Raw genomic sequence first — 14,315 nt, 5'->3', positions numbered from 1 at the left:
GAGAGTTGAAAATGAAATTACAATGATAAAGTTTCGATCCATGGAATTCGCTATTAGGCTTCGAGGAATAAAAGAGAATGATAGGCAAGATTTGAGATAGATTTGTTCTGATGCCCTGGCTGTATTGCTAAAAATTGATCCAGCAGATGTGGTCTATAAAATAGACAAAATTTACAGAGTGAACTCATGGGTAGCTAGACAAAGAAAATTGCCCAGAGATGTGGTGATATACTTTACTGACAGAGGTTTCTTTCTTCATTGCAGTTTAATTTCATATTAAAAAACCTAATAGAATAAAATTTCCTAAATCTTTTACTGTAAACTTCATTATCAGTTTTAATAAGAATATATCATCATATTTAAATCTTTTTTCAATTCCATCCCTCTAGACTACATTAAATAGAAAAGTACTTTAATGTAATGTTAAATTCCGAAAGCAAAAGGAACTAAATGAAGAATCTGCCAGTTGTTTTACCTCCTGCATCTGTTTCGAAGTAGTCAGAGGTTTCATATTTACCTCAATGAAGACCAGAGGCTACTTGTCTCCATCCATTTCTCCCTCCATTTTCCATGGACGGAGAGTCCTAACATATTTTCTTTGCCATTCCTTGTTTTTCTGCTCAGTCCCTGCCTCAGTCCAAGTGTGTGGAAAGTTGTCATCCTGGATTTGTCAAGAGGGCTCGAGAAGGAGAGCCAGTTTGCTGCTATGACTGCGTTCCTTGTCCGGAGGGGACCTTCTCCACTCAGGAAGGTGGGTCACACTGAGGAAAATGGGAGGCTTTGTGGAACTGGATCCATCCAGAACATTTTCATGAAAGTGCAAGTTAAAAGACAGATTGAAGCTCACCTGGGTTTTTTATTTTTAACCTGCACAATTTCTCATCTAAATGGAAGTAAACCAAAAAGGCTTGGAAGGAGGGGCTGGGAAGAGATGGGAGGACGGGGTGGCCAACTGGGAAATCTTTACTAACAGCAGAGAAAATATCTCTTATGCCTTTTAGTTTGGATATCACGGGTGGGTTCTGAATACCTTTACCACCGGTTCACAATGGGAGCGTGCGCACTTCTGCACATGTGCAGATCGCCTATGATGACGTCCGGGTCAGTGGGCAGATGAATATCTTCGAGACCGCCTGCTGCTACTGACGACCTCCCATCGACCCGTGCACTCCCACAGAGAGGGCCTCCTCAGGGTGCCATCAGCCAGATAGTGTAGGCTGGTGACCCCCAGTGGGAGGGCCTTCTCTGTGGGGGCACCTACCCTCTGGAATCAGCTCCCCCCAGAGATAAGGAGAATCCAGGACTTCAATGACTTCCGTCATGCCCTTAAAACCCATTTTTTCAAGCAAGCCGGGCTGGCTTAAGATGAAATTTTTAACTGTTTTTAAATGTTTTAAACGTTTTAATTGGTAATGAGTTTTAATTGGGCCAAATTTATATATCTTTTAATTGTTTTTTAATATTTGTCCTGCATGTTTTTTAATTTTGGCTGTACACCGCCCTGAGTCCTCAGGGAGAAGGGCGGTATAGAAATTCAATAATAAATAAATAAATAAATAAATAAATAAATAAATAAATAAATAAATAAATAAATAAATAAAATTGTTTTAGGTCCACCTTCTTAAAGACCTTGCAATCAACTGTATATTGGATCCTCCCCTTGAGGATCACTGAGAAGGTGATCGTTATGGGGGGAACTCATTACACAAATTGTCTGCCATATAGATCAATCAATCAATCAGTCAATCAATCAATCAATCTATCAATCAATCAGAATAGAGTAGAAGGAACTTTGGAGGTCTTCTAGTCCAGCCCCCTGTTCAAGCAGGAGATTCTATACCATTTCAGACAAGTGACTGTCCAGTCTCTTCTTAAAAACCTCCAATGTTGAAGCACCCACAACTTCTGGAGGCCAGCTGTTCCACTGGTTAATTGCTCTCACTGACAGGAAGTTTCTCCTTAATTCCAGGTTGCTTCCAGATGTTACAAGATACTGTAGATATCCTTCAAGTCCAGGATATTAACTGCCATGTGGCAGGACTCAGGATGTTTGCCTAAAAAGATTATATGATTTTTTTTTTAAATTTGATTTATATGCCGCCTTTCTCCGGAGACTCAGGGCGGCTTACAATGCGTTAAGCAATATTATTTTTCATTATTTCATTATTTACCTCTAATAGTGTAGGTTCCTATGAAGATTCTACACATTACACTTGAAATAACACCCTAGAATTTCACTCAATTTAATATATCTGGCTACATTTTTTTAAAAAACCTTTCTTATACTCTGTCAGCCTCCACCTTTACTGCTTTGGCTGCCATAGAAATGGGTGGGAGAGAATTAGAGAGCGTGGGGGGCGGGGGAAGCGTGCTGCAGGATTTTTGAAGAAACAAAATCTAATCTCCAAAGTGGCTATCGGGTCAACCGTCATCGCGTTCCTGATTGATGACGATGCCAGACGTGCTTCCACCTGACCTCTGGGAGACCTTTGGATTGGGTGGTTGATGATGGACAGTGGGAGGGGATGCTTTCTATATGCAACGTTCGCGCCTATTGCTTCAGTTTCAGCTTTTCTTTGGTAGTGTTCACTTCATTTTCTAGTAAAAGTACATTACTCTATAAATAATGGAGTTTGGCTCATTCTTTCCTGGATTTTGAAGGAAGCACACCTGACATACTCTTTTTAATGAAATCTTTAATAAATACTTCTTGGAAAATCAGCTGTTATCCAAAGGTTTTTCTTGAAAGAGAAAAGAACAGAATATTCAAGATATATTGCTTTTTTGCTTTCTCAGATACAGAAAAATGCACCAAGTGTCCAGATGATAAATACCCAAATGAGGAAAGAGTTCACTGTATCCCCAAAGTTATAACCTTCCTGTCTTATGAAGAACATCTGGGCATCATTCTGGTCTCTTTTGCTCTACTCTTGTTCCTAAACTCAGGCTTTATTTTTATCATCTTCATGAAATACAGAGAAACTCCCCTTGTCAAAGCCAACAACCGGGACCTCTCCTACATCCTCCTGGTCTCCCTCCTGCTTTGCTTCTTGTCTCCTTCTCTCTTCATTGGTCAACCAAGGAAAGCCACCTGCCTTCTCCGACAAATGGTTTTCAGCATCATCTTCTCAGTTGCCGTTTCTTCTGTCTTGGCCAAAACCATCACGGTGGTGCTGGCCTTCCTGGCCACAAAACCAGGAAACCGAGTGAAGAGATGGTTGGGGAAGAGCTTGGCCAACTCCATCATCCTTTCTTGTTCTGCTGTCCAAATTATCATCTGCTCCATCTGGCTGGGAGTTTCTCCCCCCTTCCCTGACTCTGACCTCCACTCCCAGCCTGGAGAGATCATCCTGCAATGCAACGAAGGGGCCGTTGTCATGTTCTACGTCACCCTCAGCTACATGGGCTTCCTGGCTGCCATCTGCTTCACGGTGGCTTTCCTGGCCAGGAACCTGCCTGGGGCCTTCAACGAAGCCAAGCTGATCACCTTCAGCATGCTGGTCTTCTGCAGTGTCTGGGTGACTTTTGTGCCCACCTACCTGAGCACCAAAGGGAAATCCATGGTGGCTGTGCAGGTCTTCTCCATCCTGGCCTCCAGTGCTGGTCTGCTGGGCTGCATCTTCATCCCCAAGTGCTACATTATTCTTGTGAGGCCAGACCTCAACACAAAGGAGCAGCTCACAGCCAGAACAAACGTAAAAACATGAGATATAACACCATTATGATATTGGAAGAATTGTTAAAATTTCTTTTATTTGAAAGGAGATATTCTTTCCATTTAGATAGTATGCAGGAGTCAAAGAAAATCATATTTATATGTTTCAAATTTGGAAATTATTGAATTCTTCACAAAGGAGCAGCTTACAGCCAGAAGAAATGTGTAAATGTGAGACAGGAATTTCAACTTTTAACATTTTCCACAGTTCAAACATAGAAAATGGTCCAAGCTCTTCTCCATGCCTGAGGGCGCCAACTATTTTTCTTGAAAGAAATAAAGGGTGTGTGGAAGATTGTGAGGAGACAAATTTCTTGGAGAAATGGGAGCATGTTAGCAAGACAGAAATATAGAAGGAATGTATGGAGCAACGTTGATGCCCTCATTTCTCAGTACATTTCACCTAAACTGCTGTGGCAACGCAACTGAGACGGTTCTTTCTGTTTACACTATAACTCTTTCTTGAGGGTAGCAACAATACAAGGCTGGGGAGGTAACTTGAGTCTCTCTAATTCTGAATATTCATGCTTACATCATCTATTAAATGAAATATGCATATATATGATTGTCCTTTTCTCCTCCTTTCCTGGAATGTATAAATATGAGTACATTCTTTTGTCTGTAAGATTTCCTCCCATTATTTTCTGGGGAGAAATTCCTCCAATGGACACTGAATAAATAACAACTTCAGTGAGCCTGGATTATTAGTTTTTTGGCTCGTGTGTTTGATTCCAGAGAAACTGGTGTCAGGAGTAGGATTCAAAGTCTTCCATCTGCCACCAGGGACAACAGATGGGGCAGCCCTATAGGGTGAGTGTTGTGAGATTGATCTCATAACCCTTCCCACTGCCACATAATGGCACCATAGGAGCTTCTGTCAGACCACAGTCTGTGTCCAAGTGTCTCTTGTGGCTGGAAAGGTTTGTGGTCTCTCCCATCCCAATTTCTCAGCCGCCCTGGCCCTGCTGTGAGCTCAGCCGAGCGATGTCTGGAGGTTTCCAGGAACTGAGGGGGAATTTGGCTTTGCAGAGTGAATGGGGCCCTCTGTTGAAGAATGGAGACTGACCCAGAGGTTCTGTGCAAACACCCCTTTTCCTCTTGTCTGAATGGAGGAATTCAGATGATCCTAGGCAGGGAGTGAAGTGGATGATGGGTGTTATGTATATACCTTTTGGCGGGAGATTCAAACAACAATGGGTCATTTGTAATTGGTCAGTTCCCTGGCCAGCAGAGTATAAAAGGAGGGCTGTTTGCCTGTAACCTTTGCTGAAGTCTCATGCTACATTAAAGAGCTGTTGTCACTACCTTGCTTCTGCCTCCTCAATCGCCCAACTCAACATTGGCGACGAAGGTGGGATTGAGGCACTGAGAAGCAAGCCGAAAAAGAGCTACCTACAGCGGATTCAGCCAGGCTGACGAGCCGTACACAGCAGAACGACCACGATGTCTGCGTTCGTACCGCCAAAGCCTTTCGACCCAGCCAGAGTGAAGTGGGGGTCGTACATGATCTGGTTCGAGTGCGCTTTGGAAGCCAGCGACATGCAGGGCCTCCCTGGGAACCGAAAGAGGGCCCTGTTCCTGAGTCATTGTGGGCTGGAGGTCTTCGACATGGCAGAGTCACTCTCGGAACCGACCCCAGTCCAGACCGTCTCGTGGGAAGTGCTACAAGCCACGCTCAAGGCACACTACGCCCCGGTACCATCGAAGTTTGTGCAGCGCTACGAGCTCCGGCAATGAGTACAGCGTGAAGGAGAGCCAATCAGCACGTACATGGCCGCCTGCGTAAGGCTGCAATGCACTGTGAGTACCGGGACCTCGATGATGCGCTCCTAGAACAACTAATCTGTGGCGTGAGAGATATACACTTACAGAGGTTGCTCGCAAGGCAGAACCTGACTCTACCCATCGCCCTCGATGAAGCCAGGGTGCACGAGTCATCTACCAAGGCTGCGGAGACGTTGCAATGACCAGCTAACCTGAAAGAAACCCCGAGGTCGGCGCCGGTACACCGAGAAGCCACCCAGACCAGCAGTGAGGAAGAGTCAGAGGAGGACGTCTTCCAAACAGAGAGACAGACACGGGAACAGAACGAGTGACGTGGCAGCTGCTCGAACTGTGGAGGAGCACACCAGAGGCAAACCTGTAATAAGAGCCTTGGTAGTACAGGGGTTTAAGGCACCCTGTTATTAAGCTGGTTATTAAAACCAGCTGCCTGCAATTACTGCATGGTTCGAATCTCGCCAAGGCTCAAGGTTGACTCAGCCTTCCATCCTTTCTAAGGTAGGTAAATTGAGGACCCAGTTGTGGGGGCAATAAGCTGACTTTGTATAAATATACAAAAGGATGAAGGCTATTGCTGAGCACATTGTAAGCCGCCCTGAGTCTTCGGAGAAGGGCGGCATATAAATCAAATTAAAAAAAAAAAAAAAGTTCAGGGATGCCATCTGCCGGCATTGCGAGAAGAAGGGGCATTTGGCGAGAGTCTGCAGGGCAAGCCTACCGGTCAGCCACAAGCCCCGGAACAACTTCACCCAATCAGAGCCAGCGCGGCACTAGCGGACCAATAAAGATGGCGACCAGAGAAAACGGCGCAAATTTCAAAGCCACGAGGCCTGCAGCACCAGGATCGGCCAGGCCAGCGTGATCATCGAGAAGAAGGTCCACACAACAGTTGAGATTGAAGGACAACCCTGTGAGATGGAAATCGACACCGGGTCGTCCCTGTCCATCATGTCCTGGGCGACCCTGAAGGCCGCCCTCCCCAACTTCAAGAAGAGCCGACTCCAGATTCAACGAATCCGGCTTCAGGACTACCAGGAAAACAGCATTCCTATCATAGGAGTCGGCACGTTCCAAGTCACCTATGGCAAGTACCGGAAGGAGCTACCCCTCGCTGTGGTCAGCGAGACACTTCCCGAGCCTCCTAGGGCTGGACTGGTTCAAGGCCCTACGACTGGGCTTCACCGGTGTCGACAGCGCCAGTGGCAGCACCCTGAAGGAGGACCTCATGCTGGAGTTCCAGGACATCTTTTATGACCAGCTGGGCAAGTACATGGGGACCCCTATCTCCTTTAATTTAGACCCTAATGTAGCTCCGATCAGACTGAAGGCCAGGCGAGTGCCGTTTGCACTAAAACCCAAAATTGACTTGGAGCTGGATAAGCTAATCAAGCAAGGGGTGTTAGTCCCAGTGGATCATGCCAAGTGGGAGACCCCAATAGTGACTCCAGTCAAGTCAGATGGGTCTGTGTGCATATGCGTGGACTACAAATGCACATTAAACAAGGCTCTTCAGCAGAGCGCTTACCCCGTCCCAATTGTGCATCATTTGCTCCATTCGCTGGGCCCTGGCAAGATCTTTGCTAAACTCGACCTTGCGCAGGCGTACCAGCAACTGCCGGTAGATGGTGCTACCGCGGAAGCACAGACTATAGTCACCCACAGAGATGCAGACTTCAATTCGGAGTCAGCATAGCCCCCGGACTTTTTCAAAGTACCATGGAGTGTCTGTTACAGGGTCTGCCAGGGGTGGTGCCCTACTTTGATGATGTACTCATTAGCGCAACAGACAAAAAACAGCTAGGGGACAGATTCCGGCAGGTTTTGCCCAAATTCAGGGAGGCTGGATTTTGCGTGAAACGAAATAAGTGCATGATTGCAGTCCCCTCTGTGGAATTTCTGGGGTACCAGGTGGACAGGTCGGGAATACACCCCACCGAGAGCAAAATAAGGGCCATCCAGAACGCGCTCATACCCAAGAACAAATCGGAGCTACAGGCTTTCTTGGGTCTCCTTAACTTTTACGCCATATTCCTATGGGACAAGGCAATGGTCGCCGAGCTGCTACACCGGTTACTGGCCAAAAATGCACCTTGGGTCTGGGGGAAGGCTGAAGCTGCCGCATTCAAAGCAGTGAAAAAACTCCTATCGGCGGAAAGCTTCCTAATTCAATATAATGCGACGCTACCACTTGTACTCATCTGCGATGCATCCCCTTTTGGCATGGGAGCCGTCTTGAGCCATAGACTGCCGAACGGCCTCTAGACGCCCATCGCCTACTACTCACGAACCCTGTCCAGTGCAGAACGGAATTACAGCCAGCTGGACAGGGAAGCCCTTGCAGCCATGTCGGGGGTCAAGAAATTTCACAAATATCTATTTGGCTGACATTTCGAATTGGTCATGGACCTACATCCACTTTTGGGCCTCCTGGCTGGGGATCAGCCCACCCCCGCTGCCTTGTCTCCATGCATGACACAGTGGACTATCTTCCTGGCGGCTTACTCCTACCAACTTGTCCACCGACCAGGACTGAGTTTGGGCCATGCTGACGCCCTCAGCCGCTGCCCGCTACCGGACCTTTTAGAAGACCCGACCCTGGAAGCACCAGTTCTCTTCATTGATGTTTTGGACTCAGGGCCTCTCACTTCGACGGAAGTAGCGAGAGCCTCAACTAAAGACCATGCACTGAGAACTGTCATGAGTTGGGTCACGAGGGGTTGGCCAGCAAAGACTGAGGGCAGGGAATTCAAAGCATTCTTCAACAAAAAAAATGAACTGTCCATGCAAGGGGGTTGTTTGTTATGGGGTGATCGCGTCATTGTACCCTTATGCTTAAGGGAGGAAGTTTTTGAAATGTTGCATGAAGGGCACCCTGGAATTGTACGAATGAAGGGCCTAGTTAGGAGCTATGTGTGGTGGCCCCAAATGGATAACAACATCACCGAGTGGGTGGGGAAGTGTAACCCCTGTCAGGAATCCAGGCCAGATCCCCCCACAGCACCAGTCAGGGAATGGGAGTGTCCCCAGGGCCCCTGGTCAAGGATACACATAGATTTTGCAGGGCCATTCCATGGCCAAACCTTTATGGTGATCGTCGATGCCTTTTCAAAATGGCTCGAGATCATCCTCATGCAATCCACGACTGCCGAAGCAGTCATAAAGGCACTACGGAAACTCTTTGCCACCCACGGATTGCCCGATACCCTAGTTTTGGATAAGGGGCCCCAATTCACTGCCACCCAGTTCGAGGGGTACCTGGTAGAGTTAGGCATCTGGCACGCACTCTCTGCCCCATTTCATCCCACCAGTAATGGACTGGTCGAAAGATTTATGAGAACAGCCAAGGAGGCCCTGGCCTGGCTGGACATGGGAGACTGGCAGTCCCGAGTAGATAAATTCCTAGCCGTCCAACACACCACCCCTTGTACGGCGACAGGGCGCAGTCCAGCCAAACTCCTCATGGGTAGGAAGCTCAGGTGTACCTTGGACCGATTACACCCCAACTATTCCCCAGACGGGTTTAAGGGAACCGACCAGAAGCTATGGGAGTTTCAGATAGGGACATCGGTGTTCTCGAGAAACTACTCAGAGGGTCCCCTATGGGTGGCCAGGGTGATCTCTGACATCAAGGGCCCAAAGTCATACACAGTGGACATGGGAGACGGAAGAATCTGGCGCAGACACATTGAAAGGTATTCAGAAATGCCAGGCCCTGACTACCAAGGTTTTCCCACAACAGCTAACTCAAGCCCAAGAAGGTCGGAAGACTTAGCTGCAAACTCCGGGGTCCAGCACCACCCCAGTGAGACGCCACTCCCAGCCGAGGACATCAACGCCCCCAAAGAAATCCAGAAGGTTCCATTGGCAGAGCTGGGAGAAACAAAAGGTCTCTCCGACCGGCTCGACGCCACACCTCAGACTGAACTGCGCAGGTCAACTAGGGCCCGGACGCGCCCTGGTCACCTGTGCGATTTTTTTTAAAATTTGATTTATATGCCGCCCGTCTCTGGAGACTCAGGGCGGCTTACAATGCGTTAAGCAATAGCCTTCATCCTTTTGTATATTTATACAAAGTCAGCTTATTGCCCCAACAAACTGGGTCCTCAATTTACCTACCTTAGAAAGGATGGAAGGCTGAGTCAACCTTGAGCCTTGGAGAGATTTGAATCTGCAGTAATTGCAGACAGCTGGTGTTAATCACAATGCTTTTAGTCTGCTGAGCTATCAGGCATTTTGTATGTAAATGCATTGACTAAGTGCTTTCTGGGAGGGGAAGGGTGTTATGTATATAAATTTTGGCAGGAGATTCAAACCACAATGGGTCATTTGTAATTGGTCAGTTCCCTGGCCAGCAGAGTATAAAAGGAGGGCTGTTTGCCTGTAACCTTTGCTGAAGTCTCATGCTACATTAAAGAGCTGTTGTCACTATCTTGCTTCTTCCTCCTCAATCGCCCAACCCAACACGTTTTATGCTTCAAAAATTCCAGAAGGAACAAGCTGGGATTAAAGTGTTTTGTTAAAAAAGAATTTTGGGCTATGATCCTTGATAAACTGAGGAGACTAAAAGTTTCCTGAATATGCAGCACCCATTATTAGATGAGATTGCCCAAAAGAAGAAAACCAGTAACACTTTCCTCCTGATTATCTTTTATGGTGAGTGTGAAAGATACTGAAATATTATGTAGATGTTGGGGCAGGTGTCACACTCACTCAGATTCTAGCATAAAAATTGATATGAAAGAAAGCAGCAGTAAAAACTTGCCTTTTTAAAAATCATACCAGCTTCTATTTCTTACAACTATAAAAGCAGCTTTGGAAACATGTAGACGTTTATTGAAATCTCAGAAATCTGGGGCAATTGGGTCACAGTTGTGCAGATGCAGGATTAAGAGTAGTGTTATGTATATAGTTTTGGTGGGAGATTTAAACTACAATAGGTCACTTGTGATGGGTCAGGCTGGCTGGGTATTTAAGGAGAGCTGTTTGCCTGCAACCTTTGCTGAAGTCTCACTATATATTAGAGAGCTGTTGTCACTACCTTGCTTCTGCCTCCTCAATCGCCCAACCCAACAAGTAGAGTAAGAATGGCCATGATTTATAATGTAGCAAGAGCCCCGGGGTGAAATCCAGCAGATTCTGACAGGTTCTGGAGAACCAGTAGCGGAAATTTTGAGTAGTTTGGAGAACCGGCAAATGCAACCTCTGGCTGGCCCCAGAGTGGGGTGGGAATGGAGATCCCATTCCTTCCCCCAGGAGTGGGGAGGGAATGGGGATTTTGCAGTATCCTTCCCCTGCCACACCCACAGAACCGGTAGTAAAAAAAATTGGATTTCACCACTGAGCCAGAGTGCAAACATTTGCAGCTTCTTGAAAGAAATTTTCTGTTTGTAAATCTCAAGATGCAGGGACTCCACTCATACCAGGATCCGGGTGGAGGAGGGAGAGTAACTTTAACCCAGGGTATGTGTGTGTCTGATTTTGGCAACTTGTGGACTTTTTAACCCCCAGAATTCCCCATCCAGCCATGCTGAAGTTGAAGTCCACAAGACTCCTTTCACACCCACAGCCAGGCAATGACTGAAAATAACCGGAAAGATGCGAAGCGTGTATGTGATGCCTCTCCAAAAGACAGGAAAGCCGGCAAGTTGTGCTTGCCTTGATGGGATCAGAAAAAGCACAATCTCTGCACACCCCAAAGGAAGAGAAAAGGCTTAATTTAATCCCACATCATGTCAGAAGAAGACAGCACAACGCCCTCCGTACCTTTGGGCTGCAATTCCCACAATGCCGGCTGATCGGAGTCTCAAAATATATGCAAAGTATTGGCTTTCCTCAAGCTCTAAAATGCCGACTGGGCACCATAGGAACTGTAGTCCAACACATGCGGGGGCAGAAAAGAAGGGCTGTCCTGGAGAGATTGCACTGGCTTGCCGGGATTTCTTTCTAGGGCCTCTGCAGCGGGACTGCCTACCTGGTCAGAGGGAAGCAGCTTCAAGAGGAAGCATGTGAGCGCCTCCTCGCAGTGAAAGGGTGCATGCGCATTGCGGTGGTTGTCCGACCATAGCCCCCCCGCCTGATTGCCGCCCCCAGAGCCTGATTGACGGCGGCGCTTCCACGTATTTCTGCAAGTTGGGGCGCGTGGAGTTCTTCTCCCCAAATACTTTCCTCGCAAGACAATGTTCATTCCTTTCACGGGGAAAGAAGAAGAAGTAATCCTGCAGATGTTTCCGTATCAAAAGTTGTGCAAACCTTACACGTATCCGACAATCCCTTTCAATTTGAAATGTAAAATTTGTTACTACGTGGCTTGGTGGGGGTGGGGTAATGGGACTGGGTGGGCGTGGCCAACTTTTTTTATTTTAACTTTTCAAAGCATTTGTTCTACAACCTCTTCAGCCGAAGAGGTTGCAGAAAAAAATGCTTTGAAAAAGCCTCTGCCAATCAGGCAACTCAGCTGGGATCATCAGAGAGGCTTTTAAAGGCATTTTTTTTTCCTACAACCGATTTGGCCGAAGAGGTTGCAGAAAAAAATGCTTTTAGAAGCCTCTGACGATCCCAGCTGAGCTGCATGATCATCAGAGGCTTTTTTTTTTTTTTTACTTTTAAAAGCATTTTTTTTGGCCGAAGAGGTTGTAGAAAAAATGCTTTTAAAAGTTTTTTTAAAAAAAGCCTCTGATGATTTCGTGGCTCAGCTGGGCATGGGGGGGGCAGGGATTTTTCTACCGGTTCTCCGAACCACCCGCCGCCATCGCTACTGGATCGGGCGATCCGGTCCGAACCGGGAGCATTTCACCCCTGATTGTGGCCTATGAAGAATTGTTTTCTCTTTTCGGAGACTTTTCATGGAGTCCCATTTTCTGAAGGAAATTGCAGGCCTTCACCAAATAGTGACAGTTGTCAGCCAGAAGACAAAGTAATAGCATTAATATTTTGTTTGGAAAATCAGAATATAGGTTTAGAGAGAACCTACCCTATATTCCAGAACAGGACATAATATTGTACATGTGTTTGTCTTCCAGTTTTTATAATCTCAATGATCCTTTAGGACAATTGTTGAACAGTGAGGGCAAATTATAATTTAAAGGAATCGAGGAATAGTGACAATAATGGAAAATGCAATCGGTCAATTAAAATCCAAGCAATAAAACGTGTAGCTATTCCCAGCTTTCCCCCCAAAGTTTGGTCAGAAGAGGTCAAGGAACAGCTGAGGTCTCCTTAGTGTTACCTGCTTCCATCCTCCAATTCCTCTGCCTTTCAGATGGGGATGGGCAACCAGAGTTTGACAGGCGTCCCCCAAGGTCTCTGCCACCTGATTTGGTTGCAAAGAAGGAAAGTCAAAATGTAACCCAGACTTGGGGTGCTTAAAAGCAGAGTGCCAGTCTCTGTCAAAGCTTATTTCCAGGAAGGCTTCTGGGGCTTCTGGAGCATTTTTAGGAAACACAGGCTGGGTGAGGGCATCTCAGGGCTTTCTCCAGAAGTGAGGCTTCCTGCTGAAAAAGGCAAAGGGCCAAAGGTGGAGGAGAAGTCATTGTGGGCAAGGAAAGATGAACTGGGATCTCTGTGGTTGTCAAATTTAATTTTAAATGTCTAGTAAGTGACCAGTGACCTGCTGGATCCCCTTTTCAGATCTGCTTCCTTCCCAATATTGTCCAATATTGTATGGTGTGATGGAGGAAACTGAAATTGTGGGAAAACACCACTTCCATGTTGGGCAAAACCATAAGTCTCTCTGCCTTCTGCTTGTGGGAGAACCAGAGGGATTTGTGTGGTCTCTGTGAATCTTAGACTGACCTTTGTCTGAGCCATCAGAGCTTTTCTTATCTCCTTAAAATGGAATTTGCAAATTATTCGCAATTAGGAACCATTCTGAGACTTAAACAGATTCCCAATTGATCAGCAATCTGTGTGGTTGGAGAGCAGAACAGCTTCCATGGGTGCCTCTTCCTAGAAACCTGGAAGTCCCCCCCCCTCTATTCATCCCCTTCTTGGACCTGGATGAAATTATGCAGCATTGAAGGTTTGTGACCTGGTCAGTGATGCGGCTGCCTTTAGACAGGATCCCCTCAACCTCCTCCTGGGGAGAGTCTCCAGGTCCCCTTTCTCTGGGCATCTTCTCCAGCCCTTCACAGACAAGACAAGCTTGGAAAAGGAGCAGAGAAAATGCTTTAGGTAGAAATTATAGAGTGAAAAATTAAAGGGCCTGAAAACTATTATTTTAATTCTATGGTTGATGAAAGGAAAAAAATACATTGGCAATTTCTTAAAACACTTTAATATTTATTTATTATTTTGGTGTGAAGCACATACAAAAAAAACCCCCAATCCAATCCCAAACTGAAATCCCAGAAGCTCTTCTGCTGAACACTTTCTGCAAAGGAGGTTTTTATGAGGAAATCAAGAAAGAATTATATAAGAGGGATGAAGATTTCCCTCCCCAGCTGAGAGCCGGTCAAACATGGCATTTCACATCATTCCGGCATTCTCACGGAGGTGATCAGGCAACCAGGATGTTCCCGCAGCTTCCTCCTGACCTCTTTTCCTCTTCACTCTCTCTCTCACACACTTTTAGCTGTAGGAAGAAGTGCCCGAATTATTTTTTATAAGGTGTCACATTCAATAGCTGTTGCTGAACAGCAAATTTCTCTGAATGACTCTTACAGAATTCTCTTTATTGAGCTGAAAGGGAAGAGAGCTAGAAGAATTCCAGTCATCCAAGAATTTCCCATTTTGAAACATATAAATATGATTTTCTTTGACTCCTGCATACTATCTAAATGGAAAGAATATCTCCTTTCTAATAAAAGAACTGTTAACAATT

Source organism: Pituophis catenifer, unplaced genomic scaffold, assembly GCF_029215685.1.
Source record: "Pituophis catenifer annectens isolate HBS135680 unplaced genomic scaffold, rPitCat1.0.hap2 SCAF_6, whole genome shotgun sequence".
Taxonomy (NCBI): domain Eukaryota; kingdom Metazoa; phylum Chordata; class Lepidosauria; order Squamata; family Colubridae; genus Pituophis; species Pituophis catenifer.
Note: the sequence above shows the minus strand (reverse complement) of the source record.